At 40.1% G+C, this 24,675-nt stretch overlaps 1 protein-coding gene across 6 annotated transcripts in view; it reads left to right on the forward strand.

The window, feature by feature from the left end:
• LPAR1 (lysophosphatidic acid receptor 1) overlaps window positions 1–24,675 on the forward strand; it is a 214,929-nt gene that overhangs the window by 89,332 nt on the left and 100,922 nt on the right. Inside the window, exons 1-2 of one of the 6 annotated variants that reach the window (XM_082750175.1) lie at window positions 12,345–14,200; window positions 17,885–17,964. The exons of the other annotated variants lie outside the window; for them this stretch is intronic. The gene's annotated coding sequence lies outside the window, so the exon portion shown is untranslated. Of the gene's footprint in view, window positions 1–12,344; window positions 14,201–17,884; window positions 17,965–24,675 lie in introns of those variants that run through there. 6 annotated transcript variants of the gene reach the window in all.

A 24,675-nucleotide genomic window follows, 5' to 3' on the forward strand; every position in this document is an offset into this window, starting at 1 on the left:
GGTGGCTCAGTGGTTAAGCCTCTGCCTTCGGCTCAGGTCAGGATCTCAGGGTCCTGAGATCAAGCCCCACATTGGGCTCTCTGCTCAGTAGGGAGCTTGCTTCCTCCTCTTTCTCTCTGCCTGCCTCTCTGACTACTTGTGATCTCTGTAAAATTAAAAAAAAAAAAAAATCTCCTTTCCAATAATTTTTTTCCCTCCTGTTTTATTTCCTCCCTAAATTTCCAGAGCTACGGTGTCTAGTTCATAACCTCTCAGATAGGAAGAATCTCTTTGGGGCTGGTCTGTTTCTTCTCCCACAGTGCCTCCATGTCACAGGTAGGAGTGGGTGGCTTTTCAGCTGTAGGTCACAGGTGAGCTAGTCTGGCTAAGTCTTCTAATGCCTTGAATCTGGAGATGCTGGGGTACCCAAGAGCCTTAATAAAAAGAGATTAGGCGAGCTGTTTTTTACTATCTTCTGGAAACAATTTGAATGGAGGATCCTCCCACCAGTTTTATCTTTTACAAGGGAACCAGGCTTTGTCATGTTTAATTAGTTAACTTGAAGCAGCCCAGGGTTGTATACTCTGTTTCTTAGAAGGATACTTTGTTTTTTCAGTTTTTAGGGAGGGAAGTAAGAGAGGATGGTGGTGATTGTGATTTTATTTAAATGCCCTGACATTTTTTTCCTGCAGGTTAGTATGATTTCATAGTAGCATTGTTGTTACTGACTTACCGAGATGGGGCAAAGAAGACTGTCCTACCACTTTAATGTTAGCTCCTGTCACCTGATTGCCGCTATAGAAACATGAACCTTGAAGTTCATGTAAAATTCAAATTTCTTTCAGAAATGGAAAGAGGACTATTGTACTGTGTGCATGGATCGAGGTTATAATTTTTTTTTTTTTATTTTTATAGTACTACTTTTGAAAAAGTGCTAGAATGACAGGGCAGAATCTTAACTTTAGTGCTAAAACAAACATGTATAAGCTTGAATGAGCTAGAGCAGGCTGTGTTTGTTGTATTTAATGTGGAGATAAGGGAAAAGAATTTCAAAACCAGCCCGGTTCTCTTAAAGAGAAAAAGAAAGTTTGACCCATAACACCTGGTCGTGGGTCTCTCTGGGGGTGGGATTTCCCAGGTTGAAACCATTGAAGGGAATTTTGTTCATTACAGCCATCATAGGTGCCTATGCTTACGAGGGTGCTCCTGTGAACCACTTCTTTGTAGCAAGTTTCCCTTTATCCATTTCCTTAAATATCAAAACAATGGACTAGATTTGATTTCATGTAAATCTGTCCTCCTCGGTTTTCTTTGTCTGTTTAAGTGGTTCTCCTAGATCGGCCTGTAAACTGCCTTCATCCTGAAATTCTGCCCGAACAGAAGGATATTCCTGGCTCTTTGGAAGGAGAAATAATTCAGGGGCAGAGGAGACCAATTCTCCCCAACTCTAGCAGCACTGAAGTGATTGCCTGCTGTGTAATAAGCATTGTGCTAGGTGGTTGGTGCTGGGAGTCCTCTAGGACGTACGGACATGTTAACAGATTCCATGTGATTCAGTGCAGCAGTGGGAGGAGGGAGATGAGTGCCGGGCAGTATGGGGGCACCAAGCAGGGACATCTGACCTTCAAGGGCGTGGTGGTGGTCAGGGTCAGTGAAGGCTGCTGAAGGATCAGCATTTTGAAGGATGCTAGGAGAGAAATCAAGGAACCTAAAAGAGAAAAAAGGGATCAAGATAGAGGGAATCAAAAGGCTTTGTATTTGTAGCAAATAGATTTGCTTCTATTGCATTAAGTCAATGTTTCTCTCTTTTTACATCTGTAAAATGGGAATAAGACCTGCATTATCCGCTTGCTAGTTCTAGTTTTCATTTACTTGTTCCTTACTCTTTCATTTGTTCATTTATTTGTCCCATAGTCAGTGGATATTGGTTGTACACCTGCCATATACTGGGATACAGAAGAAAACAAGATGTGTAAGGTTCCTTTTCAGGGAGTTCTCATTCTGTTGTACTGTTTTAATGGAAATTCTTTTGAAATGTTTCACATATGGAGCACGATTGTGGAATTATTCTTGCATTTGGGTCGTGGTAGCTCCAGGTAAGTTAGCCTTTCCCTGGTAAACAGGAGAACACAGAGCCTGGTATTCTCATTGTCAACTTATAAAGCTGAATTTTTTCCCGAGATTTACCTGTTTGTGTCCGTTGTAGAGCCAGATGCAGCTGTGTCTTACCTGCAACCTTGACTTGCTTCCATCTCATTTTGGATATTTTTATTTTATTGTTTTAAAGATTTTATTCGTTTGAGAGCGAGAAGGAGCACAAACATGAGCAAGAGGGGGGGCAGGGGGAGAAGCAGACTTCCACGTTGAGCAGGGAGCCTGACGCGGGGCTGGATCCCAGGACCCTGAGACTGTGACCTGCGCCAAAGGCAGAGGTTTAACAGGATGAGCCACCCAGGCGCTCTCATTTTAGATACCAATTTTGACCCAATGTGTGTTTAAGTTTCTATATTCAGTTTATGCTTTACTAGAATAATCCAAATCTAGTGTTCACTGGAGAGTCAGAGTTCTTTTGAGGCCACCCTATCTCCGGACTTCGCTGTTAATGCATTTCACTGGTTTCCATCCCAGAGGGAGTGAACATAGTAGAAAGGGTTCTAACCGGAAGAAGGTCGCTGCATCCATTTATAAAAAGATGTGGATTTTGTAATGATCCAAGCAGTATAGATGTGTCTGAAGTAAACACAATAACCTCCCTCAGCCCCTTTAACCTTAAGCATGCGATGTACCTTCTTTGTCAACAGTGGGTCGCACGGCCTTCCACACTTGTGTTTCTGCTCGTGCAGATCTACAAACTTGTCGTGTGTGTAGATATTTCTATGTGTGCGTGCAGGTCTGTTTATAGATAGCCAGGTACCTGTGTGTCTGTGTGCACGCGCTCGCCCCTGTCTCTGTTTGTCATGAAGGCTGCTGCCAGGGCTCAGATGCTCGAAGTCCCAGGAGCACGTGAGGCTTTCCTGAGCCGGCGCAGTCCGGTGTCACTACGTGAGGCTTCTTCTATCAGAGACGGACGTCTGGCTGTTAGGAACAGGGAGCAAGAAAACTATGTCCAGCTGCGTGACAACAGAGACAACAAATAGCATTGCAAAGAATGTCATTCTCACAAGACTCTGCTTCATCTGGGTGTCTGGTGAGGGGAGGAGGGGCCTTGGGGAGCACGACTCGGACATCTGCGAACCTTTTGTTAGGAGGAAAACAAGACGTTTGCGGTAGGCCCAGCGAGCATGGCCCCGGAGAAGATAGGTAGAGCTCCTTATCCGTGGCAGGTTTCGTGGTGCCGGTATTAAGTGAGCACCTTCTTCCAAGTCCGTAATCAGATGGCGTGGGTGGTAGGCTCTTGCTAATAAGGGAGACTCCTTGCAGAGACAGAATTGCCTTTTGTGAAGGAGCTGCTTTGCCATCTTGGGCTGTGATTTGTTGGAAGAGGGCTTATTGTCCCGTCAAGAAAATGAGGCATTCATTCTGTATTCAGTATTATATTGTAGTTCCATACAGAACTGCTTGCTGTCCTTGGCGTCGACACAGAGACTTAAAAGTTCAAAGGCTAGGGCAGGATAACTGACTTCCAAATTCAACAGAATCCGGTTCCCTTGTCACTTTCTCTGAGACCTAGTCAATTCAGCTTCGTGAGGCCGAAATTCTGGTCCTGGAGCACTTCCATGGTTAAGTCCTCATGCTTGGCTCAGAACACTAAAGTAAAAAATGATAATAATAATAATAATAAATACATCCAGGAAGTATGGTCCCTGCTCTCGAGTAGCTCATAAAGATGGAGAACCATGAAAACAAATGCCCAAGATCAGGCGGACAACGATGAATACTTGAAACTGAGGTTTAAACCAAGTGCTGCCTGAGCGTCTGAGGATAGAGAGAAGAACTCTGCCTTGGAGGAGAGGGAGGATTTGCAGTAGAATTCTGGCCTCTGTGCACAGGCTGACTGAGCAGCTCATTCCACATGGAAGCGGAGAAGGCCCAGCGAATGCGTGTGAGTGACTGGTTAGGGTTTGTGGCAGAATGATCGTTTGCTTTGTGTCAATCTTGCAGTGCCCACAGAATGGGGCAGAGTCACTGGGGGCCAAAAAAAAAGGCTTGTTGAAGCCGTTAGCAGAGGGGACGTGATAGTATAAGAATTCTTCCAGTGAGGCATGTCGGTTTTAGGCAAAGATTTTCAGCTGGTAGCTGGAATTTGAGTTTGAAGCTTGGCTGAGAAGTCAGAGCCTGGCAGTATTGGGGAGAAATTGTTATATGTCAGAGTAGATGCCAGTGAAATTTATGGGATAAGCTGAAGAGCACTTTTAGAGTGAGAAGAGTGGTATATATACTCATGTTTTTTTCAATATACAAAATGTCCTCCCCCAGCTTTATTGAGGTATAATTGACAGAAAATGTGTATAATGTGATAATTGGATGTACACATACATTGTGAAAGGACTCTCACCCTCAATATTCTTGGTGTTTTTTTAAAAAAATATTTTTATTTATTTATTTGACAGAGCAAGAGCGAGCAGAAGCAGGCAGAGCAGCAGGCAGAGAGAGAGGGAGAAACAGGCTCCCTGCTCAGCAGGGAGCCTGATGCTGGGCTTGATCCCAGGACCCTGGGATCATGACCTGAGCCAAAGGCAGAGGCTTTAACCCACTGAGCCACCGAGGCACCCCATACTTGGTGTTTGAGCAAGGACAAGATGTATTTTGATTCTTCAGGCTGTTTTTCTTTCTAGCAGGTGATTGAAATAGTCTTACAGGCTGCATCACACATTCCCTGGGCGCTCACTGCGGCTTCTCTTGATGAAGCAGTCCCGGGATCATACAGAAGAAGAAGTCCCAGCTCGATGTCCCTTTGGGTGCATGAAAGCTCCCCAAACAATTCATTTTGGCAGAGGAAAAGACAACTCTGAAACGAATCAGAACACCAGTGATAGTTTGGGTGCTAAGAGGAATTGCAAAATACAGTTTTAATTTACCGCGGGACTCAGAGCAATGAAAGTGCTATTACAGTCATTGCTACAATAGAAGACAAGCTGATAAACTCAGCGAAACTCTGGAAACTCCCCCTAGCCAAAAGACCAGATGTGGAAACCCCAACAGGTTTGTCGTGGGGATTTATAAAATCTAGTCAAGTACATGTAAGCTTCCATTGGCTGATTAAGGTAAAAATGGGATACAGTATAACTTTGCTATTTACTTGGTCAAGAAAAAAAAAAACTTTTCTAATTAACAGTGTATTTCCATTTTGTGTCATTATATTGGCATGGCTTCCTGCATGTGACCTAGGACAAGGACAAATCTGTTCTTAGTCATTCTTCTGTCTAGGCCTTTATGATTCTTTAAAATTACACTCCTGGGGCGCCTAGGTGGCTCCGTGGGTTACAGCCTCTGCCTTCGGCTCAGGTTGTGATTCCAGGATCCTGGGATCGAGCCCCACATCGGGCTCTCTGCTTGGTGGGGAGCCTGCTTCCCTCTTTCTCTCTCTGCCTATCTCTCTGCTTACATGTGATCTCTGTCCGTCAAATCAATCAATCAATCAATCTTTAAAATTACACTTCTTTCCATTTGATAGTAAAAACAGTACGCGCTGCTTTTAGAATCTGGAAAGTACAGGAGCCTCCACCATAGTGCTGTCCCTCAAGAATAACTCCCTCCTTCCATTTTGAGATCATTTCTTGCAGTTTTTTGAATATTTGATCTTCCCGAAGAGTCAGTAGCGTCCCGTGTTGTGTCTTAAGTACACGTGCCATTAAAATCATGTTTAATTTCCAGTGACAACCTGGTAGTCACAATGTTTAGTATGTAACATGTTTCATTATTTCCCATCTCTGCTTGCTTGGCTTCTCGGCCATCTTCAGGTGCTGGTGTTCCCAGAGCCCCAGCCGCCTTCTTAGCCGTCTCCGTGGGCAAGCAGTGGACTGTGGCTTCTGTCGGCGGCTCTCTGTTCCCTGGTCTCTGTATGCTTGCTCTCTTTCCATTTTCAGGTCTCCACTCAAATGCCACCTTCTTAGTGCAGCCTGCCCTAATGACTTCATTTAAAATTGTATGACCTTTCCCATTTATCGAATGCCTGATATATTTTTTTTTCCTCACTGCATTGTCTTTTGACTTCTTAAGTGAGGGAAAGTCGTTTTTAAAAAATTTTCTTTCTTACTGCTCTGTTCCCAATGCTTAGTACAGTGCCTGGCACATAGTGGAACTCAGACTTTCTGAAGAAAGTCTTTTGAATGGACATTTTTTAAATTAAAAATTAATATACTGAGCATGTTATATAGTCTATAGCGTGTGGTCTTGAGTGCTTGGGATTTACAGTCTAGGGAAGGAGGCAGCCTTGGACAAGTAACCCACAGTGTGATTGGAATGATTGAGAAAAGCAGGGTGTCTTGGAAGAGTATAGCAGGGAGACCAGCTTTGGGAGGGTGGGAAGAGGTTCTTGGAGAAAGTGGTGTTTATACTGAGGCTGGGAAGATGAGTCATGTGAAACTGGGAGGTGAAGGTGTGAAGAGAAGAGACCTTGATAGAGACAAGGAAGGGGTGATTTGATTGGAAAAAATTAGGAAAATAAGCAAAAAGTCTGAGCCTCACTTCTTGAGTTGAAATTAGGTCATTTGTTTTAAATGATGAAATTGTATAAGGGTGGGGATTGATCAGCTTTGGCTTTTTTGACAGATAGTACTTCATTTGCAGTAATTTTGCATTATCAGCAGGATTTTTGCTAATTTTCCCTGTCATTGAGGGAGGAGGAATTTTCAGTCTGAAAGTTGCAATATTTTTAACGGACCTAGCTTAAATTCTGTTTTGTGCTCAGAAAAACGCTGTGAAAATGTAAAACAATACAGGCGCAGTAAACATTCTTGCTAATACCTGACTTCATCAGGAACACTACTGGTGGCTCAATATGACGTGGCCAATTATTGCTTTATTGTATACATGTAAACTTTGGCATAAACGTCTTTTATCCTGTAACTAAATGAGTTTTGTACAGTTTCTGTTTCTGGTCAGCTGAGGGTTTTGTGATGCTTGGAAAATGCAGTATTTTCTCTATGTGACAAGTACAGATAGGTTTATTAATTCAGCCATTATAATATTATTCACATTTTCTATGCCCTGGTTCTGTACTAGAGTTGTCATAGACTGATAATGAGCCTTTAGTCTCTACACATGGGCTTTTGTCTATTTCTTTATAGCACTTCTTGTGTGTTAGCATAATATTCAATAATGATTCCTATTGGGCCTTTATGAAGTGTTTATTAATAAAAAATAATCCTCTGTGCATTTGGAACTACTACTTTTTTCCAAATACACAGAGGATTATTTTATATTACTATATTACCAATCTGCTTTTTGTCTTTGTCTGAAAAGACTTCACTCATCCTTTCTGATTTTAAACTTTCAGTGTCCTTTTATTTAATATATTTTTGCCTATGAACATTCAGTTGGATTTTGTTTTAACATACCTCTTACAAGAAATGTATGGTTTTTACGTTTATTGTTACAACCAACATGTTTGAACCTAACTCTTACCCTTAACTTTTTTTCTCTTTGTTATGAAAGATACCATGGCTTGAGTACGAAGTAGTAGCATGTCTTTCCCCACCAATATTTAGTCATTTGGGCTTACATAAATTACATAATGTCTTTAAGCCTACAGACTTCTGTTTGTAAAGAAACAACACACAAATCCTGCATTAATAGTTTAAATATGTTTGGCATACTGAATGTGTTCGCTTTTATTATTTTCATTGTTGATAGGTTGTCGTGTGAACTTGATAGTTGGTTGCTCCTGACCTACAAAAATGGCAGGTTTTGTGTGGTTCAATCTATTATTATGCTTTCTGCCTTTATTTTCTCTTTCTGTGCATTGTTGGTTCAGTACATCTGTAGTATGTACTACATAGTGGCCATAGTAGTGGCCATAGTAGTGGCCAAGTCTAGTTTCCAGTTTTACAACTGGTTGCCTCCCTTTTCCAAATACATTCCTAAACCTGGGTTTCTCTGGTTCCAAAGTCAAAGAACTAAATTACGTTGATCCCACGTCCCTGCACAACAAAGAATTTAGTATGCTTTAATTATTCTTGCCTTCTTTTCCCTTTCCAATTTCCATTGTACATTTATATGTAAATTTATATATGTTTTACCTACTAAATTATAAGAATAGACTTCAGATTTTTGTCTTCTATTCTGTAATAAAATCTGCCACTGTATTTTGTATCTGCCTGTTTTTGACCCTCATTAGCTCTTGGGACCATGAGGCCCCTTGCTTTAGCTGGCTGGAAGGGTGTCTCCTGTGTAGTTGGGGAATGTCCTCATATTTATGTGGCCCATGGATGAATATTGCATTCTTCTGCATTCCTGAGTTAGACTCAGGATTTTCTCTGTATTCATCAGAGCATCTGTCCTGTTGAAGTTCAGAAGATGCAGTGTGTATCTTTCAGATTTATGTGGTCTAAGAATGTGCTGCATATCTATCTTTCAAAGAGTATAGTGGAAATAATGACTTGATTTTTGGCTTCCCCTTCTTGTTCTAGTACTGTTGCCGATTTTTGGCATTTTGTGCACCTTCTTGAGCATTTTAATGGGAATTGGGAGGAGTTGTATTGGGATATCTGGTTTGGTGGCTTTCAACTTTTTTTTTTTTTTTTTTTTTAACCATGTCCCAAGGTTAGCAATGGTTATATATGTGAATAAAACAAGTTTCATGCAGCTTAACTACAAACTCAAAACTGTAACACTTTTTGTTCCTGTATTTTCTATTATGGCCTGTTCATTTTCATTAAAAAGTGCTGGTCATAACTCAGAAATTTTGAAAACCATGATCTGGTCTTTTGCTGTCCTATGTGGAATTAGGGCCATTCACTATTCAACATGTCTTTATTATATACAATACCAGTTCCTGTGCTGGTAGCTGGGAATGAAGTGGTACATAAAGCAGTCATTATCACTGGAGGCATGAAGCATGGAGTCTAGTGGGAAGGGGGCTGTTGACCAAATGGTCACTCAAATATATGCTTACAAAATATGGTGAGTATTAGAAGGGAAAAAGAACAGGGAGTTTCAAAAGAGATTAAATGGGGAATCTTATCTGACTTTGGAGTGAATCAGGATTTCCCTGGAGAAGTGACATTTGATTAGATCTGCAGAGTGAGAAGGGGTTAACTCTGCAGGGCTGTGGTGGGTTGTGTGCACATGGGACTGTAGAGTCATGGAAGAATTGAGTAACAGAAGCGAAATAGAGTACTAGAAGTGAATGACGGATGGAAGGCGGGCCTTTTGGTCTGATGAGTTGGCAATTTTTTGTGATACTTAGTGGGCCTTCCTATTTGTGACTTTTCTTCCCCCACTTAATGAAATTCAGGTGGGAATAGAAAGGCTATTTTGGGGAGATAGGTGTAAGTAAGTATATGTTATAGCAATTTTGTGTATTGCTAAAAACAGCTGGTATTTATTGAAGGCTTGCTCTGCATTAGGAACTGTATAAAGCCCTGCCTGGATATGTAGGTGTAGTTTTGGTTGGATTAAAAAATACTTATATCGTGTTATTACCAATTCAGTAGGTATGCATAATCTGGAAGAAAGTTAAACACTGAAATTAAGTTTTGGTAAGTGAGGACCACACGACTGGGTGAGTGTTTCATAACTTCTCAGTGGCTTTTTTTTGTTTGTTTCCAAGAATGGAATTAGGAATTATTGCTGTGAAGATTTTTTTTTTTCTCCATAGTAGGATTTTTAGGGTTTTCCCCTTACCTGTTCTAAATCTGTGTGAAGCGGTTTTTGTTTTTGTTTTTGTTTTAATATTTTAAATTGGAAATTAATAAGTTTGAAACTAAAAGAGACAGATGCGAGATCAGGAGTCAAGTGCCCATATTGTCACCACTGCCTGTGGGGCCTTTGATTGTCCCCACACTTTCCAGGCCTTTATGCCCTTATCTTGAAACAGAGGCCTTGGTCAGACTGAGAAAGACAGGCACCTTGATTCCATGCAGAAGCAGAATCTAAAAAACAAATGGAAAAAAAGCAGGATTGGCCCTATAAATTCAGAGAACCAACTGGTGGTTGCCAGAGAGAAGGAGGTTGGGGGATGGGTAAAGTGAGTGAAGCGGTGGGTGGGGGTCAGGGTTGGGGGGAGTGGGAGATACGGGCTTCCAGTTAAGGAATGAGTCAGTCATGGGAATAAAAGGTCCAGCATAGGGAGTAGAGTTAGTGATACTGGAATGGCGTTGTGAGGTGCCAGATGGTAGCTACCCTTGTGAGCAGAGCAGAACCTAGAGAGGAGTTGAATCACTGTGTCATACACGTGAAACTAATGTAGCATTGTCTACTAGAATCGGTTTGCACTAATCATTCTTGTCATCTTCTGTGACTCTGTACTTTTTATTTTCGACTTTGCTCTGGCTGTTTAATGTTCAAAGACCTGATGACCCCGTGTCATCAAGCTAATTTAGCCTGACAGGTTCCAGCTAAATGCAGAACTCCGGGTACTTACATCCTTACCTGTATTGTAAGGCCAGGCTCATAGGATGGCACAGTTAGTGCTTCTCTCGGCCACAGGGACCGGTGGGCAGAGATTAGGACTTTCCTGAGCAGATCCTTACGGCTTTACCATCCTGGTTTGCGGTTCGTGCATACCTGAAGTTAAATTTTTCTTTTTTTAACCTTTGAGAGTCTATGAAGGTGAAAAATCATTATCTTCCTTCAGTTTATTTTCTGAGTAGTTGCTTTGGGGGAAATGTGCAGTATCCAAGTCCCATTAAACAGTGAATGAGGTTATTTCAAAGAGATTTAAAGGGCTAAGGAATCATGTAGAAGACTAATTCAGTTTTAATGACTATTTAATGACTATTCCAAGTTTAATTAAAGAATATTTGATAAAGAATGGGTCTTAGAGAAACAGAAGAAAAGTACTTGATGACTCTATTTTTCTTACACGCATATTAAATCAGTTGATTAAAGTGGAGTTTTTTGTAATTTCAAAGTTTTAAGTCATTATTTTACTTAGGAGTGCTTTATTTCACTTGTTCTTATTTTTGAGTAAAATGTACTTGAAAAAAAAAGACAAGACAACATGGTTTTTCTGTTTGCGCTTTATCTAATTCCTCATTCATAATATTTATTCAAGAAGTTTGGGTAGCTGTGGGTATTTCAATGATTTTTTTTTTTTTTTCCATCTGCTCATATTCCTTTATTTGTTGTTGAATTATCTTCTCTTTAAGCTGAAACTATGTGGAAACCGGGCCAGGACCTCAGGGCTCCTGATCTGGGACAAAGCAGGGGCAGGTCATGTAGGTGGTGTTTGGGATACAGGTTGGGCATAAATCCAGGCAGGTAATAGGCACAGGTATTGCTTAAGGCTAGTACTAGAAATAAGTGAATCAGAAGGGTTTGGAGTCATGGAGTTAGGTTAAGTTCAAGGCAGACAAAGCCAGGAAGAGGCACAGGGGGTTCTCATGTACTACCTAGTGTTCTAAGGAAAGGCATTCTGGATAGCTCAAGGATTGAAGTTGTATAGACAGAAATCTAAAGCTCCCTGGAGGAATTTTATCTTCAGATTTAGGAGCATCACTTGAACGTCTCTGCTTGTTCAAGGGAATGTCAACCCTCAAGCAGAGCTGCTTTGTCACCATGACCTTGGGAAATGGAATCTTGGCAACTCTTCAAGCATTTAGCCACCTCAAAGTGGAAGACCACAAATCACAAATTCTTATTTGCTCCAGGAATTAGGGACCTTGTTGAACACCTTCTCTAGGAGCAAGAATCAGCTCAGGTTTCATGTCTAAATATATATATATATTTTTAAATTTTTTATTTCTTTTCAGTGTAGCAGTATTCATTGTTTTTGCACCACACCCAGTGCTCCATGCAATCTGTGCTCTCTCTAATACCCACCACCTGGTTCTCCCAACCTCTCACCCCTCCGCCCCTTCGAAACCCTCAGATTGTTTTTCAGAGTCCATAGTCTCTCATGGTTCACCTCCCCTTCCAATTTCTAAACAAATAAATAAATAATTTTACAGTAACTATAAACCAGACATTATGAAACCACTGCATTATGGCAATATTTAAATAAACAAACCCACTCATGTTTGCAGTTCCCTAATGTAGTATATTTTTCATTTAATCATGTTAATTTTATGGCCTATTTCCACTGTGGTCTATTTTATGGCCTACTTCTACCTAGAGTTAACAAATGTGTTTTTGTTTCTACTGACCATTTCTTTTTTTAAAAAGTTAATTTTTTTTTAATTCAAGTGTAATATACAGTGTTATATTAGTTTCAGGGATACAACAAAATGATTGAACAATTCTCTGCATGACTCCTTGCTCATCACAATAAGTGTACTCTTAATCCGATTCACCTATTTCACCTGTCCCCCCACCTACCTCCCCTCTGGTGACCATCAGTTCTCTATAATCACGAGTCTGGGTTTTTGTTTTCTTTTATTTTGTTTTTGGTCTCTTTTTTGTTTGCTTGTTTTTTAAATTCCACATATGAGTGAAATCATGTGACCATCTGACTTATTTCACTTAGCATTATACCCTCTAGATCGATTCATGTTACAAATGGCAAGATTGCATTCTTTTTATGGTTGAGTGACTGTGTGTGTGTGTGTGTGTGTGTGTGTGTGTGTGTGTGTGGTGTTTGTGTGTACACCATATCTTTATTCATTCATCTAGGTATGGACATTTGGGTTGCTTCCATATTGCGGCTATTGTAAATTACGCTGCAATGAACATAGAAAGCATCCATCTTTGAATCTGTGTTTTTGTTTTCTTTGAGGAAATGCACAGTAGAGTTACTGGATCATAGGGTTGTTCTGTTTTTAATTTTTTGAGGAACTTCATACAGTTTTCCACCAATTTGCATTCCCACCAACAGTGCATGAGGGTTCCTTTTTCTCCAGAGCCTTGCCAACACTATTTCTTGTGTTCTCAATTTTAGCCATCCAAACAGGTATGAGGTAATATTTCATTATACTTTTGATTTGCATTTCCCTCATGATGAGTGATGTTGAGCATCTTTTCATGTGTCTATTTTTATTCTTTGGGAAAATGTCTATTCATATCTTCTGCCTACTTTTAAAATTGGATTACTTGATTTTGGGGGTTTGAGTTGTAGAAGTTCTTTTTATAGTTTGGATACTAATCCTTTAATCAGATATGTCATTTGTAAATATCATCTCCCAGTCAGTAGATTGTCTTTTGTTTTGTTGATTGTTTCATTTTCCATGCAGAAGCTTTTTTATTTTGATTAAGTCTCCTTGCCTCAGGAGACATAGCTAGAAAAATGTTTCTATGACTGATTTGGAAGAGATTACTGCCCATGTTTCTTTCTAGGAAATTTATGGTTTCAGGTCTCACATTTAGGTGTTTATTTTGAGTTTATTTTATGTATGCTATAAGAAGGTGGTCCATTTCATTTTTTGCATGTAGCTGTCCAGTTTTCCCAGTACCATTTGTTGAAGATACTTTCTCCATTGTACATTCTTGCCTCCTTTGTTGTAGATTCATTGACCATATAAGCATATGTGGGCTCTTTTATTCTGTTGATCTATATGTCTGTTTTTGTGCCTTTGCTGACCATTTTCTGTTTACTGTTAGATGTGGCCATATGGGCTGAATCATTATATTTTTTAATAGCCTAATAGTAATTCATTTGGATTAAGTTGTTAAACTGTTGTTCATTTGACCATTGTCCTGTTTTTGGACATTTAGTTTTCTCATTTCTCATTTTCTCATTTCTCAATATAAAGAAGGTAAAAACAAGTTACAGTTATCACCTGGAGATAGCAGTTGTCAACTTTATATGAGATATTTCCTTCTAATTTCTTGATACATTTTATAGGGTCAGTATCTTATTGAGTACAATGAATATCCTGTCCTTTGTATTAATAATATATCCTAATTAGAGGTGACCTTAATTCCAGCAGTAGCTCTACCTCTCACTTCAGTGAACACCTTTGTATGCATGGCTTTTTCTGCATTTCAGATGATTTTTTTTTTAAGATTTATTTTTTTAAGGCGAGATCACGCATGCACACGGGAGGGGAACAGAGGGAAGGAGGGAGAGAAGTGGACTCCATGCTGAGTGTGGAGCCCCATGAAGAGCTTGATCCCAAGACCCTGAGATCAGACCTGATCATTTAAACCAAGAGTCGGAGGCCTAACCAACTACACCACCCAGGTACCCCTTGAATAGTTTCTTTAGAGCAGATTCCTAGTTAGGTCTCAAAAAGTAGAGATGATTTTTATGACTAGTGAGGAGAAATTATTAAATTGCTTCCCAAAACAATGATAACACTTCACAGTACTGCCAGCTGAATTTCAGAAAAATTTAAAGATCGAAACTTGTATAAATGTGGATTTGCAGAACTCGGATTTGCAAGCTTTAATAATAATCAGTCCTGGATGACACTGATCTGCCCTCACTAGTGGATATACTTCATCCCTTTGTGTTAATATTTTCACTCCCCCACAGTTAGATATTCTAACAGAGAACATTTTCTTGAGGTTTCTCTTGATCCTTTACCCTTTGAATATACAGATTTTAATATGCCATAACATATTTTGGGTTTAACTGCATTCACTGTATTAACTGATTGTGGAATATTCCTGGTTAGTAGGCTTCTACAGAAGAACTGGTTAACTACTAACAAATGGAACAAGTATTCTAAAAATGGATAGGAAATAACTAAAAATTATGTAGTGTTTATACCTGTACTTGTTTACTGTGTTTTCCTGAAGGTTGTCTCCATAATGCCTTCTAGATGCCATTGGTATTAAGGACAGAGGCCACTTTTATTCTTCTGAGGAAATGAAATGACCTTCCTTAAGAAGGAGGTGGTTTACCATTTCAGCCATAACTGGAAGTAATCACACGATGTAATTCAATTTGGCAATAAATGATTGCTTATTAGACTCTGGAGCTACAAAATGAGTGAGAAGGGAGGCCTTGTCTTTAGAATACTGACAAACTGTAGAGGTGGGAGCTAACTGAAAATACTGTGTTGGTTCTTTGTACATTTTCCTCCTGAGGAAAAAGAAGTTTAATATGCACAGGAAGGAAATGCAGAGAGAGAAAGAGAGTGTGAATTTAAGCAAAGACCATGACGGAGGGTCCCCCTGAGGGGTCCTACCCACGTATTAGGAAAGAACTTGACATTTCACTCTTCTTCCTAGTAGTTGACACGAAGAGAGAACACGATCAGCTCTATGATCCAGATAACCTGTGAGCATCAGGACTAAAGAGAGGACCCAACACTTCTTGGTCCTGGGAGGAGAGAAGATTTAGGGTTCTCGAAACATTAGCTATGTTAGTATAATTAACAGTGTCTCCAAACACAGTCTTCATAATGAATGTAACAGTGGGGTTAAAAAAAATAATGTTGCTCAATATGGGTCAAGGGCATAATGCCAAAGCTTATCTCAGAAAAGCAGTTCTATGGGAGTCAAGGCAAGATAATTCAGACAGGTAGCGCTTTGCTGGCGTGGCTCTGTCCAAGCATAGGCCTTCCACATTCCTTGTGGAACAGTGGGCGCAGTACCTTTCAAGGTCTTGTCTGTGAATGTTACTTCTCACAAAATATTTTTGGTACGTGTTGAGTAACAGTGAGTTCAACTCAACACTGCATCCTTTCCTTGTAATCGGCGAAGTGTGCATCTGTGTGCTTTAAGCGTCTGTCCCACTGAGGGTAGAGTGAACGTGGACCAGTCTGTGAACCACAGGTAGGCTATGAAAATACCCACAGACGTATTCCTTAGCTTTTTCACCTCAAGAAGTAGAAGGAAGGAAAACGAAGGCCCTGACATTGTGTGCCTTTGGCTAAATGAACTTGGTTTCCTCTGCATTTTATTTGGTGCAGGGTTTTAAAAGGTAAGGTGGTGAGCATCGTTATGATTGGTTCTAGTGAAAATGGTTTCTGTATCATCATGCACATTTAAGATCTATTTTTGCTAGATACTTCATTGGTGTATGATCCCTGGTCCTGTAGGTGTTCATGTTGGTGCCACCAGCCAAATGGTCACCGTGTAATCTGAAGTATGTGTAAGTTTCAGAGGCAGTAAAGAACAGGTAGCAATTAATCTGGGTGGGGAGGAGGTTCATAAAAGATTTCACTGAGAGGTGTAGGTGTAGGTCTAGGCTGTGTGTGGTATGTAAACCAGAGAAGATATGTGAAAATAATGGCCCAGATTATTCAAGTGATGGGCAGTAGGGGGGAGCAGGAGGGGAAGGACAGAACTTAAAGGGGGTTCTTGCCTGACGCTTACTGATTTCTCACGATGGATGTGAAAGTTATGGAGCTTATTTGAGAGAATTAAAGACTTAGAAGAAGTACCACGAGAAATGGAAGAGAGCAGAGAGAAGTGACAGCACTAATGGCGCTGTTGTGGGCTCTGCTGAGATTAGAACACATCAGTTAGCAGTGACATCTTCATCATGTTTTCTCCATGGGACCCCTGGAGGCTGTGAACGGGAACAGAACAGGCAGTTTGGAGTTTAATCCGAATTGGGGTTTGAAAGGGCAGAAAAGAGCCCGAGAGGTAGCAAGCTGGTATGTGGTAAGCTGAGGGGGTAGACCGTGGCCTTTTTATTGGACAGGGTGGGAAGCTGGGAACTTGACATCCAAGGGCAGATATATTGTATGTGAGTGAAAACAGCTGTATGAATGTCCAGTTCCAGTTAGAAGGGGGATTTGGAAGTGTCACCGGGCGACTCTGAGTAATGAGGAGCTAAGCAGAGAGGTCAGACTATTGAATATGCTGAAATTACCCTTGATAATGACTTGTTTGGAAGAGGGAGTGGACGGCCAAGGGATTTAACAGATAATCTTTAAGGTCCCTTCCAGTCTCATGATTTAACAGAATGTAATTTTAAGGGTCACTATTTTTTTTTTCTTTCTCTTTGTTACTTTGGAATCGGAGCAATCTAGAAAGCAACCATAGGACAATTCCATTTTTATTGATCCCCTTGTAATTGTAAATGTTTGACAGATTATGGAATCCACTAACGCTTGGGTCATAGAGTCCACACAGGGTGAAGTAGTACATTGGTCAGAAAATGTCTCCACCAAACTGCCGGCTTCTGAGGCCTATCCTGGGCAGTTATAACAGAAAAGAGAGGAGCTGCTGAAATTCTTTTTAAGGTAACATTAATTGGATTCATCTTTTACCACATGGTAAAAGATCATCGTTACTACACTTACCATTTCGGGTTTGGACTTTTCACCCCCTTTCTTGTGGAATTGTTGGTCCCAGGCATTTTCAGATTTAGTTTTGTGGTAGGATGCTTTGTCTGCAGTTTGCGTCTGTGTTTGGCAGGAGAGTGAAGTGTAGTTTGAAAAACGAGGACCCAGAACATCAGAAAGAATTGTGATGGGCACAGTTTGTGTTCAGGGTTAGGATTTCTCCTTGATATTCGAGGAAATGACTTTGATCCTCATCCCTGCATATAAAAGGGACCTTTGGATTTTGGTTCGAGTTGCAGCAAATGCAGACTTTGATTTTGAGTTTGCTTACCTGGGGGAAAATGCTTTCTAAATCGCATAAAGCTTCATTTGAAATCAAGAGTACTCGACAACGTTCTAAGAGTGAAACAACAGAACCTTCACAGAGCCATGGGCTGAAGCCAGCTAGTGTGTCCTGTACAGTCACAGGAATTCCCCTTCATGTTGCTTGGGATTTTCTCCCTTCTCTCCTGTTCTGGCAGCTTCCTCCGCATTGAACAGTTTCTCAGCTTTTTACTGCTTACCTCCAAGGATCAAGTGTGGATAATTGCTTTAGGCTGTTTGCCCAAATTTAGCCCCATCTAATACTCAGCCCCTCTCCTCCTTCTCCTCCTACCTCACAGACTGGCTGTTCTCCTTTTTAGGGACAAGCTTGGACTAGAGCTAAAAGAAGTAATTACTATTACTTGGTTCTAATCCCAGTTGAGCCATCAACTGAAAGCAGGTGAGATGGTACTGGTCATTTTGTTTCTGCCTTTGTGGACTGCCAGGAGTTGGAGGGAGAGGGCCAGGGAGATGTGTGTGTGGTAAGGCAACAGCAGTGTAGCCATTGTGGGGTACACCGCTGGTGCTCACCCGTTACATTGTGTGGTAATCACCAGAGACTATATTTTATAAAACTCAAAGTCCCAGGCCCTCTCACAGACATTCTGATTCATGCAACCTGGGAAGGATCCAGGACTTTGCATTTTTAAGCAGACTTTATTGGTGGACCACATTTTCTTTGAGAAACAGCAGATTTCAGAACTTTAATTTTTATAATTCTCCGTTTCATAGTAGTAGCAGTTTCTGAAGTGGGGACGTTTGAAGCGGCTGTTACACCAATGTGTAGACTTTCTTTCATTGCAGTGTGTTCTCTGTACACCTCACATGTGAAAATTAACACATGTGCAAATGACAAGTTTGTTTCCCCATCTCTTGGCTTAGGTAGAACCATCCAGTAAGGGTGCTGTACTGTCAGGTATTTTAGCTGTCACCCTTTGAGAACTGCTGTGCTTTGAGTGGAGAGTGTGAAACGCATCGTGAGAAATGACAAAAAGAAAGAAATGGGTGACGTGACCGCTAGGTTCATCTGTCTGCTACACCTTCATGTGTTTGAAGGATGAGATTCAGTTTAACTACAGAAGAGCGGCTGGGTCCCGTGCATGGGCTTCTCAGTCAGAATGACTTGAACTACATCTAAGAGAGAATTTCTAGGAAGCAACCTGCTTGAGGATTTCATGGATGGCCTTGGAAAGTAGTGATCTTCCCATCATTGGAAGTTTCCTGCAGCTACTGGAGAATGTAGGCACAATTAAAGCATCGGATAAGAGGCAGAACTGGACTAGACATTTCCTTCCATTTGGGAGATGCTATTAATTTTATGAACAGCACACTTAGAAGTTTGAGGACACTATGTAAGAACTCAGAGCTAAAGAAGACTAGGTAAACTATAGTTGGTCGATTTGAGTATACACACATACACTTAGGCACATTAGTGATAAATGCCAGGCTAGTTTGGGGTTGTCTTTGAAGTTTATTATTTGCAGGTGTAGAAGCTCTTAGTTTTTCCTTGTAATGTTTCTGGAAGCAGAGTGCTCTCTTGAACTGTCTTTGATGGTTCGATGTTTATACATCAGGTCTGCTGCGAATTTGGAAGGCACAGCAGAATCAGTCCTTTAGAGATCAGACGAAGACTGGATAGAATAAATTAAAAGTTTTGTTCTGAGACTTTGTATTCCTGTCCTTTGATTAGGGATCTGCTTGTAGAAAGGGGGAGTCATGACCTTTTGTGTAAACTCAACCAGGCAACGTGAGGTATTCCTCTCATTTGCTAATAATAATGCATATTTAAAGTCTCATCAAAGTATGTTGCCTATAGTTAGAATGTTGATTCCTGAATAAATAAGAGATTAAAATCTGGTTTTTAGGTTAAAGATACTCTATGCCAGCACACAAATCGTGCATCTAATGTGGATTGTGATGGCATTAAAGAGAAGTGGCAGCTGCCACGCATTATTAGCTATGCCCTTTTTCCTTAGTCACATTGGTTTTTCCTCCTTATGTTGAAAGGCCCTGGTCAATGTTGACTTTGCCCCTCTAAGTGCCAATAATTCTAAATTTTAATGTGTTTTAAGATAGGTGGTTTATTTCCTGTCTTATTTTCCTAGTTCTCTTGTTTGCACTGCTCTGATTCCCAGGACTCAAAAATGGGGGCCAGATGTGTGTCAACATTGAGAAACCCTGACTGGCCCTCTTGTTCTCTCTCTCCCCTGAGCTTAATGTAAGAAGGAAACTGTACCACCAGGGACAGCCACTGCTAGCATTCTGTTATTTCTGCCTGTTATCCTTCTGCAGATGGCTCATGAGATCTGCACCTATTTTGGTTGTGGGCTTTAAAATTCTAACATTTAAAGACAACACTTTCTCATAACAGTGTAACCCTCTGAAAACATTGTATGTAAATGTGTGGATGTGCTGCATGTTGGTTCTCAATTTTGATAATTTTAAAATGGGGTTTTCTTACACAAAATTCTATCCAGAATTCTGAGACCAACTGGCTCACTTGTGTATTCATAGGCACATGTTAATTTTTTTCTGAATCTTGAAACAACAAAAGGAAATGTGTAAAATGTAAACAATATTAACAATAAAAAATGAATTTGTAAAATATAAAAATTATAGGTCATGTAGTGATAACATTCTTGTAAAGCCACTGTATATGTTTTAAAATACCACCTGTTTCCTTCTGTATTTATACATATAATTTATCTATATTTGTATCTATACTTGTGTGATTGTGGATTAGAAACTATAGGTAAAAATCATTCAAATTCTTATAAACTAGAAATATTGACTGTTGACATTTTGGTATGTTTTTTCATATACTCGAATACATATGTTCAGCATTGTTTTTAGAAGTTTAGGTAACTTGCTATAAAAATGATACATACATAATTCAGAATCCCTGGAAAAGATTAAAAAGCATAAACCAAAAATTGACAAATTTTTCCACTTAAAATAAACATACACTAACAATTTTTAAAACCAGCTCTTCAAAGTACATACATGTGTCTGTAAACTGACACTTCTTATAAAAATGACCCTAGAGGGGCACCTGGGTGGCTCATTTGGTTAAGCCTCTGCCTTCGGCTCAGATTGTGATCTCAGGGTCCTGGGATCGAGCCCCATATCGGGCTCTCTGCTCAGTGGGGAGCCTGCTCCCCCTTTTCTCTCTGCCTGCCTCTTTGCCTACTTGTGATCTCTGCCTGTCAAATAAATAAATAAAATTTTTTAAAAAATGACCTTGGAGCACAATATACTGCCTTTTTTTAAATTTTAGGAACATATCAAATTTTTTTTTTTAATTTTACTTATTAGAGAGAGAGCACACAAGTAAGGGGGAGGGACAGCAAGAGAGGCAGACACTTAACTGACTGAGCCACCCAGCTGCCCATAAACGTTTTTATTTTATAGAATGTATTAAATAATTCCATTATCTGTAGATTTTGTAGGTCCAACTCTGTTTGTTATTCTTAATGATTCTTGTATGTGTTGGCTTACTTCCTCATGTGTTTTGCGATTTTCTTTTTTTAAAATTTTTAACGTGACCTCACATTTCTAGGAACTTTTTCTTTGGGAATTCTTCGAGAACTCAAAGTGAATCAGTTCAGAAAAATCTTGCATTTGCTTCTACTAGATGCCTTGAAGGCACTTTGGGGTCCTGTTCGCTTCAGTTTAATGTTCAGCTTGAGATCTTTTGAGTGTCTGCATGGATTGTGTGGATTCAAGCCTCCCCAGTATTAAGGGCATGTATCTGGATGCAAATTCGCAGGGGAGACTCTTTCCTGCTTATGTTCAAGTCTGAGCCAGTTCTATTTCCTTACGTGCTTCCTATGTGATGAGGGTCAGTATATCTTTTCCCCTAAATTTAGGGGATTTAGGGGTTGTGAGTGGGATGTCCCCAGTTTCTGCAGAGGTTTTTGACTTCCTACTTTTTACTTGCTTTCTGCCAGTGAAAGTCAAAATTAGCAGTCACCCAGGATTGGGGTGTACCTGGTTACTCGGTTCAGTGTTCTTTCACATTGACTGATTTCTTAACACATTTTGGCTTTCCAAGAGATTCATTACTCTTTTGGCCAGCTTGACTAGGCATTTATGAAGGCAGGTGTAGGTGTATGTGTTTATGTGACGCATATGTATACAAATACTCAGCGGTTTTAGATGATTTTGTACTGGGAGTGTATTGAGGGTAATTTGTTCTTTGTATTCCTGGCAAGGAAGTCTAAAGTGGGACTTTTTAACTGTAGGACATGTGTTATCCTTCAAATATGTTTTTTACTTAGATAATCCCCTTCTTTGGAGCCTTAAGTTTACTTTCAGTTTCTCTGTTACAATGTTGTAATAGATGTCCTCATATAGTTGTCTTAGCATAGGCCACTGATTATTTCCCCAAGACAAATATCTTGAGGCAGAATTGCTAGGTCAAAGAGCATGCTTGTTTGGTTTTTGATAGACGTTGCTAGAGTCCTCCTGCAGGATCAGGATGATTGTTCATATTGAAACTTGTGATCACGGTATTTGAAAGTGCCATACTTAATTAAAACTGAGTGTTCTTTGACCATTTCTTTGAAAGGTGAATTATAACATTTTCTTATCCTTAATGAGGACCATTTGTATTTCTCTTGTAAATTTTCATTCATGTTTATCAATTGTTTTTCTCTTAGGATGGTCATTTATAGGTTTCTTTTTATTTGTCTAAACTGTATATCATACATAGTTCTTTTAAAACTTTTAAGATAGTAATGTGTTCATATGATGTAAAACACTTTCCAGTGTGCATTTCCTTTTTTTTTTTCTAATATAAAGAAGCTTTAAATGTTTAGTCACCTCTATCGATCTTGTATGGCTTTTGCTTTGGAATTATGCTAAAATAGCCTCCCCTTTCTCTACAATTACATAAGTGTTCTACTGTGTTTTCTTTTAGGTCTGTTAAAGCTTTATTTTTCATAGAAGCTGTATTTGTTTATGTGGTATAAAGATCTATCACCTTAGACCACTGCAAATTTTTTTCATGTTGATTTGTCTTTGTTATTGCTTGGAGGTATGGGTTGGATAAAGCCAAATTATTTGGGAATGTTTTTCATGTTGAGGCTGTAACGTTTAGAAATAGAATTGGCTTAATATGGAATTTGTAATGCAGATGTTCATATGGACAATGGTGAACTCCAAATTCATGATGAACGAAGCAGGTGAGTGTGTTAAGGAAGAAGGAATGAGCTTAGGGATATGTTAAAGAAGGTTAGGTATAATGCTTAACCAGCATAGGGTCATCTTTCTACCAATTCGTGTGTGTTTTTTCTTTTGTCTTCCTAGTGACAGTTGGGAAGTGTGGGATTGACCAGGAAGGCTCTTGTATTGTCGGGGGTTGCAGTGACTTGAGAAAGCTAAGACTCTGTTACTGGCACGTTGTTTCTTGTGTGGTATGGCCTTTTGTGTATCGTGGGTGCTGAATAAGTGTTTGTTGTATGAACGAATGAATGAATGAATGAATGAATGAGATCCACTGGCTAGGACATATAGTTAAGTAGTGGTTAAGTACTTTGCGCTTTGGGGTAGACCAGTTCTTTAGTTCGTTCTTCATTTCTCATGGCTGGGTATCCTTATTCATTTTTCCTTTAGTTGTTCCACAAGCCTTTATTGAGGACTGTGTGTCAGGTGCACTGGGCATTAGTATAACAAGATAATTATGGTGCTGATTATGTCCTCAAGGAGCACAAAGTCCAGCAGCTGTGTCATAAATAGTTTAGTGTGGGGGCTCTTATCTCTTGTGTGCAAGGTGCAGGGATGACGACATATATGAGGATACACAACTCTCTGCTGGCAGTGATATGTCTGAGTGTGTGGCTAAGAAGGAGACTGGAGACTGCTGGGATTTGGCGACAAAAGATAAAGAGGAGCTTACTTTGCATTTTAGTCGTGGAAGAGGGCATTTTAATCCATGAAAATAGATATGAAAAGGCTTGAAATAATATGGTGTGTTCTAGGAACATCAAGTAGTTCCGTTGGTAAATAATGGAAGACTTGCTCACGCATGAGGTAGAGGCCAGATTATGAGAGGTCTTGTGGAGTATGGAGATGAATCTAAGTTTGTCTCTTCCGTCTCAATTTTTAACAATTGAAAGGATTTCCACAAGCTTTTCAGGTAGATCTGAACCTACAATGGCAGGTTAAGTTGGAGAGGGGCAGAGAAGTGCAGTAAGATTAGTGATAGAGATTCCTGCAATTGTCCTGGGAAGATGATCTGAACTAAGTAAGGGACACTGGGCAACAGAGGAGAGAGAGTGGATTAGAATCTATTGGAAAGTGTTGTCAATAGGATTTAGTGGCATGTTCAACGTGGGAAAATAATAAGTGGATTTGGAATATTTTAAAATGTGAGGTCCTTAAATTATATATAGGCCAGTTGAAGTGTGGGAGAATGTTCTAGAATGGGGATGTATAGTTAAGAACCATCAGCCTGCAAAAATCTGTGGGATCCATTGGTATGAATAAGTGGTCTAAGAAGAGGGAGCAGAAGGAGAATAGAAAAGAGCCAGACAGAGAACTCAGGGGTGCACCAACATTTCCAGATCAGCAGAGGAAGAGGATCTTGCAAAGATGGCTGAGAGAGAGCTGTCAGAAAGTTGGTTAAGAATCAAGGGAGTATGGTTCCATGAGTAGGGCCACTTTAAAAAGACAGTGACTGACAGTGTAAAATGCCACTAAAGGGTCAAGTAAGATGAAGACAGAGAAATGTCCTTATTTAGAGGAAAGTGATCTTTTCTCAAAATTTTGAGTTGGTGAGAGAAGAAGCCATGGTGCATCATTGAAGGATGCAAAGGCAGTGAACACAATCTGTTATTTCAGTGTTCTTGGCCTTAAACAGAGAGGGTGGTGGAGGGAAGGAGCAAAGTGGGGGGTGGGGAGAGAGGAAGAAGTCGTAGCTGGGGTCAAGGGAGTTTTCTTCTGTTAAAAATGTGAATTATAGTATGTTTTTATTCTGAGGGCTGGAAATGGAGGAGAGAACAAAGCTGAAGGTACAAAAGAGAGAATAAGAGTGAAGCAAACTTTAGTTCATAGATATGGCCATTTGAGGACTAGGATGGGTGGGGAGAAATGTCTTACAGAGTCAGTG

This window comes from Mustela nivalis, assembly GCF_964662115.1.
Source record: "Mustela nivalis genome assembly, contig: HAP1_SCAFFOLD_813, whole genome shotgun sequence".
Lineage (NCBI taxonomy): Eukaryota > Metazoa > Chordata > Mammalia > Carnivora > Mustelidae > Mustela > Mustela nivalis.